Below are 6061 nucleotides of genomic sequence, written 5' to 3'. Positions count from 1 at the left end.
GCTCTGTTTTATTCTTCTACTACTAGGCTATTATTTTATTTTGGTGTTGGTTTTATGTATGTGTTGCCAGCAAGGATGAAATATTAGCCATATCTTATTTATTTATCTATTTGATTCATTACGTATTTTATGTTATGCTAAGAGTTTTTAAAATTATTATTAATTTATTCTTAAAATGTATAAATGCATGTATTTTCTAATTAACAGCTGCCGACAGGAGCGCTACTAATCCGTTTATTTCGCAGAGAATCCCTGTGATCCGGACAAGAAAACCGTTCTCGCGAGATTTCGTCGATGTAATTTAACGTGAGAGAACATCTCGCGATATCTCAGTGGCGTTACCCCATTTTCCAGCTGTCCCTCAGTCGGTCAGGATTCCAGAGCCACGGGAGATTCACCGGAAAGGGTTTTAGTGATAAAGCAGCAAATTTTGGGAGAAGAGACCACATTGTGTGGTCACATAAGCACCCATCTGCCTAATTTATTCAGCATTCAACGATGGAAAGTGAACTATGAGGTAAGAGCCGAGTGCAGTATGGGTGATGTGAAAGAATGTCCCTGAGCGGGCTGGCGTTAGCTCATCACTGCTTAGCCTGCTCGCTAACTGCACTGACAGCTTTAGAGGCATTAAATGGATATTTTTACCGGCGTGGGATGTACTCCTACCAACCTCCATAAGTGATGTGATGAGATGTTCAAGAATTTAAGGAAATGCGTGATATTAGTTATTGAAACAAGATCGGAGCGTAAGGAAACTGTTAAGACGATGCTACCCACCCACTGTTAACAGTTAGCCTGCATGCTAATGTTAAATCACTGCATCTGCATTGGCTGCCTGCCTGTGACCTAACGTTTAATTTCACCAACGTGTTCCTTGTGTTTATCTGGAGTCTCGTTAGTACCCGGATCTGCTGAGAGTAAGATGATGAGACGACAGTGCTGACAGTGCGAGGTCAGAGAGCTGCTCTCAGGGTGGAGGTTTGCTCAGTAAGCCTAGCCTTTGCTGATATAAGTCCGGATTTTAGCCACAGCTGCTTGTCCAGTCAAAACAACCCTCCGAGTGCCTTATAATCTATCTGAAAGGGATTAAAACGCCCGTGTGTGTTGAGCGACACACTTCATCATTTGGCGAGTCCAGCTGAGATGATGCAGGAAGTGAGGAGGGATTGCCAAACGAATCTTTCCTGTTACTGTAAGCGCTCCTTTTCCAGAGAATTTAGCACACTCCCTCTGCATTAGAGAAGGTGTAACATGAGCGTTTTGATTGACAGGGCTTACAAGGCTCCATAGGCTCGGTCTGGTTTCCATGGTAACGTGGATGCTGAGTGGCCGTCATGAAGGTGGGAGGACTGGAGCTTGTTTCATTCCCGAGTTGATTCAAAAAAAAAGAAAAGAAAAAAGAAAATCTAGCCAGTACTGCTTTGATGTTGTTATGAAAACTGGAAGAAAGTGGGCTAAGAATGAAAGGAAGAAATCTGAGCACGTTATTTTTTGCTAACCTAACTGGACATTGCTTGGAAGTGTTGGTGTATTTCTGCTTTGCACCCTCACTCAGTTCATGGCTGGTGCTTGTTGGGTCTGCATCCACTACGACACTTGTTTGGGATTGTAATTTCTGCGTGTTCTAATCGGTGATAATGTTCAGGTGATACTTGTAAAAAGACAAAATGCCAGATGTGGCGTTTCAAGTCTGTCTAATGCATTTTAATAATGGTCATTATAGGTAGGGGACCTGTGTTAACCTGACACACAAAATTAACATGAGACAAAAAATGTGATCCACAGCTAACTCTCCTCAGCAGAACAAAACATAATGACATGCACTAATTACTATACATTTACAAAAATGCACTCACTGAATAGCATGCTGTGTAATGCTAGCTAACAGTCTTTCAGCAGTTACGAGAGAATCCATCAGTTCACGACAGAGACTGATGGTAGATGTAGAAAGGAGCAGCGATGCACCAGAGTAACCTTATACCTAGAGAGGAGCTGTTTTGCATCTTTTTAAAACTGCTCTCTCTGTGTCTGTACTGGACTTTGGCTTTAGGCAGGTCTGTGTTTATTTAACAGGGACAGTGGATGTTAATGAACATCAGTGCAAGAAGATCTAACAAGCCAGAGTTTAGCAAAACTGCTAACTTGCCTCAGTAGTGACTGGTCAGGTCACATAAAACTATGTGATAAAGAAAAACATCAAGATATGTATCAAAACAAACAACACATCACACAATAAAAGAGTTTAAAATGATCACATGCTTGGTTTGTGATAAACCATTGTTTGAGATGCGCCTTAAAAGTGGGATATACAGAGGGCTCCCTTATTGGTATTAACAATCTAAGGTGGACTGCTAGTAGACATTGAAGGCTCTGATTGTTTCTAAATGTATTTAGAGTCCCTATCCCTATCATAAGCCAATCATTGTCAATATATTTTCGCTGATTGGTACTGGCTTCAATCGTTTGTTTTAAGAAATCATCCACTCACTTCGTGTTGCCAGTGGTTATTTCGTCTGCACCAGATTGGCCAAGATATCTCCCAACTACTGAAGAGGAGGGCCTTTTTTATATTTCTTTGTACAATGTGCTTTATGTATATATATGATATCATACAGCCCTGACTTCTCCTGTAGATAGAAGGCAGGGCTTGAAACAGTCACAAACAATGCTCACAACAGTGTATTTATTGTATGGAAAGAACGTGAACTGTTGCGGTAATTGGTGAACCAGTACGGTTGTCTAATAAAGCGAAAAAGTAGAAGCTCAGTGCAACAAAGGTGAATATGTCTGTGGTCACTAAAATACCACACCTGTGGTTTCCTATAAACCTAACTGCATGAAGGGTTATAAAAATGACACAACAGACTTTTCTTAGTTATCTCTGTGTCTTCATCGTGACTCTAAATGGCAAAGTATTGCCAGATGTGCTGAAAAAAGTTATTGTGAGTGCACAATCTGGCTGTGACAAACAGACAGACAAATGAGTGATATGGCAGAGGAGAGTTTCTGTGACTTCTGAAAGTGTGATGAACAATGGATAGCATTAGATGTCATCTAGCATGTTCGGCATTAACCTGGTGAAGACTACACCGAAGACAACATCCCAACAGTGAGGTGTGAAAGTGGAAGTGGGATTTTTACGGGGCTGCGAGAGTTCAAAAGGTGTTGAGGAGGAGACATCAATGCATCAAAAATACTACACGGGGAGTCTGTCCCAAATAATGAACCAAACACCAATCTCAGCATTGCATAACAGTTTGTTCCAGTGTATCCCAGAACTCCATTCAACAGGGTCGGTTGTTTTATTTTATTTACTCTTTTTAATTGCAGGACTTTTAGAGGGTAAGAAAAATCAGTATACTGCACAAACAAGGACAAAGTTTTAAGATAGATCAGGCGGTTAATCTACATTCTATTATATGAAAACCATAACCTGGAGCCCAACTCAACCTTTTAACAAATCTGCTTATCTTGGTAAACTTGATCTTCTACCAGAGGCCTGGAAGCTTTCTCTTATCTGTGTACATGCATGTATCAGTGATGAAACACCGTATAGTCATACTGCCATACCGTATGACAAAGAATACCATTGGCTAACCTGATAAGAAGGTTAACAGTGTAAGAAGGACAGATATAGGAAGTATATACTGCAACTGCAACTCAACACATCTCTATTCTCTCATTTCACTACCTTCGCTGCTTTGTTTACTGCTTTGGCTGCTGTAACATGGGAATTTCTCAGTTTTGTGCTAAATAAGGTTTCCAACCTTGGTATCAGGGTCAGAATTCCAGCTTGAGCTCAAAGCTCCTGCACAGCCATCGTAATGGGTGTTGCCACTGATATTGCCTTATTACATGTTTATTCACAACAATACAGGATGTACAGTATGAACATACAGGACAAATGACGCAGTTGTTCATTACTTGCTTTGTAATCATTGTTTAACGAGATTTTATTTCACATTTCAAGAATAACAGGTAATCAGCAGCAGCACTAACAATAATCTCAGGATAAAAAGTGTTTGAGCAGCTTGAGTGAGAAGTAGGCAAAATTACTGCTCCAAATCTACTCAGAATTTAAGAAGCTACATGGTGAGAATAGTGTTTTATTTCCTTTTTACTTGCTGTCCCACTGATGAAGTTGGTGTTGCCTTCAGATTTTAAAGTTTTTGCAGCATTGCTAATCAGGGAGAAGGCAAGACATGTTATCCAGGACCCCGGTAGCAGGAGGGGCCTTTCAAGAAATGAAATGTTTTTGGTTTGAATATTTTTTTCTTGTTAGTGCCATGATTAAATTGCCTAAATAAATCCAGCAGGTGAATAAACTTTCATTCCAAAAAATGAGGAAGGGTGGCCCTCTGATTCCACTTTCACAACTTAAAAATAATGGAGTGAGTCTGGCTTCACTGCACAGCTGATGTATTCTGATTTCTGTTTCCTCAAGACAGTAAAACTCAGATTTTTAAAAAAGAAAAGAGGAAAAAGAGGGAAGTCCACTCTTAAGAAATACACCCACAGAAACAGACACAGAGTAGAACTAACAGGTCAAGAATGGTTTAGCTAAGAGCAGTTGCAGGAGACTGAGAGATGTCAGATGTGACCCTGTACCTATTAAATTTACCCAGCACAACAGCCAGAGTGAAGCAGCAGCAGGTCCCCCTCCAGATAATGTGGCACAAGCTGAGCTCATATAGTGGCAACTAAAATTATTCAAAGCAGTCAGCATATTGATAACAGTTTCAACTGAAGCTGGGCAGCACTAAAATCAACCAGCATTATTCTTTGTTGTATCAGCGGTTCCTAACCACAAGTGTGCGATGAGCTAAGCAGGGCCATTGTGTTTCAGGCTGATAAAATATTGCAAAATATTTCAGTGATGCTGGTTCTTGATTTAAAAAAATGGTTTGTAGGTAGTTGCTTAAATGTCTGTGGATGCATTTATTTAACTTTTCCTAGTTCTAACCAATGAAATGCATTATAGAATCTAATGCGTTTTAACATAGTGCTTTTAGGCATGTTCAACCAGCACACTGGATTTACAGAGTTACACAATTATCAGGATAATTACATTATTAAATAATCTTACGTCAAGACTTGATGATCTAGTTTAACCTCAGATGGTCCTTGGCACCAAACAGGTTGACTACAATACGAGGCTGTAAGCAGGTTAGGAGGCTAATGTCAATCGTGTGTGTGCTTCATTCTTGTAGAGGACTGTCTGTGTAGCAGATGGTGAGAAGATGATGTGAAAGAGGAAAACGAGTGTTGTCCTGAGGGTGATAGAAATGGTGAATAAAGGACAGAGTGTGTTTTACAAGTGTTACAGAAGTAAGACTGCATAAATATAAATAAATAATAAACGCTTAAATAAAAAAATACATTTACGGTTGCTTGTCAAAGCAAAGCTCGTGCAACTATAGAGTAGTAGTTGTAGACTATGTCATGTTGGGAAACACTGGTTGAAAGGTGAATTTATAAATGTGCAAACCTATGATGTATCCTAGATTTTTTTTTTTAAATGTAGAATGGGGAAAAATGTCCAGAGATGCTGAAGAGATGTAGATGTAGAAGGCGGGGTTGCCCACAGAGACAGTTTATGTATAGGGCTCACATGTGCTGTGTCCCTGGTACTAACGTTCAGTGGGATGTGAAGCCTGGGGGGGATGATTGGATGGGAGAGATGCACGAGGAGCTGATGGAGGCACTGCTCTGGTAATCTTGTGTTTGTGCTGGGTGGGTGTGGGTACTGCCACCTATCAAGCCTCAGCACTTGACAGCAACGTGATAAAAAATGTGGTAGAGCGTGTTGGAGACGGATGCAGAGCTTGGGGTCAGTGGCACAGGGTGTGCTCAGAGCGGGTGTGTCTTTCACGTGTGAGTGAGAAGAGGAGGAAGGAGGGGGTTGGACTTGGTGTGTGTGTGTGTGTGTGTGTGTGTTTGATAAAATGGACATGTTATTTATATGTGGGGGAGTATGTCGAGTGTGAGCGCTCATGCAAGGAGCCTGCAGTTATTAATATCAACACTATCACTGTTAAGCCATGTGACAGAATGCAACAAC

The 6061-nt window shown here is 40.7% G+C and overlaps 1 protein-coding gene across 3 annotated transcripts in view; it reads left to right on the top strand.

Annotated features, from left to right (window-relative positions):
* The first annotated feature begins 328 nt into the window (after positions 1 to 328).
* The window catches only part of itsn1 (intersectin 1 (SH3 domain protein)), a 51113-nt gene continuing 45380 nt past the window's right edge, over positions 329 to 6061 (top strand). For 2 of the 3 annotated variants that reach the window (XM_013268455.3, XM_005473732.4), the window contains exon 1: positions 330 to 517. The gene's annotated coding sequence lies outside the window, so the exon portion shown is untranslated. Of the gene's footprint in view, positions 518 to 6061 lie in introns of all 3 variants that reach the window. The other variant, XM_025897686.1, reaches the window with a different exon arrangement.

The sequence above is a fragment of the Oreochromis niloticus genome, linkage group LG13, assembly GCF_001858045.2.
Source record: "Oreochromis niloticus isolate F11D_XX linkage group LG13, O_niloticus_UMD_NMBU, whole genome shotgun sequence".
Taxonomy (NCBI): Eukaryota; Metazoa; Chordata; class Actinopteri; order Cichliformes; family Cichlidae; genus Oreochromis; species Oreochromis niloticus.
The sequence above is the reverse complement of the archived record's forward strand: the minus strand, read 5'-3'. Positions and strand labels throughout refer to the sequence as shown.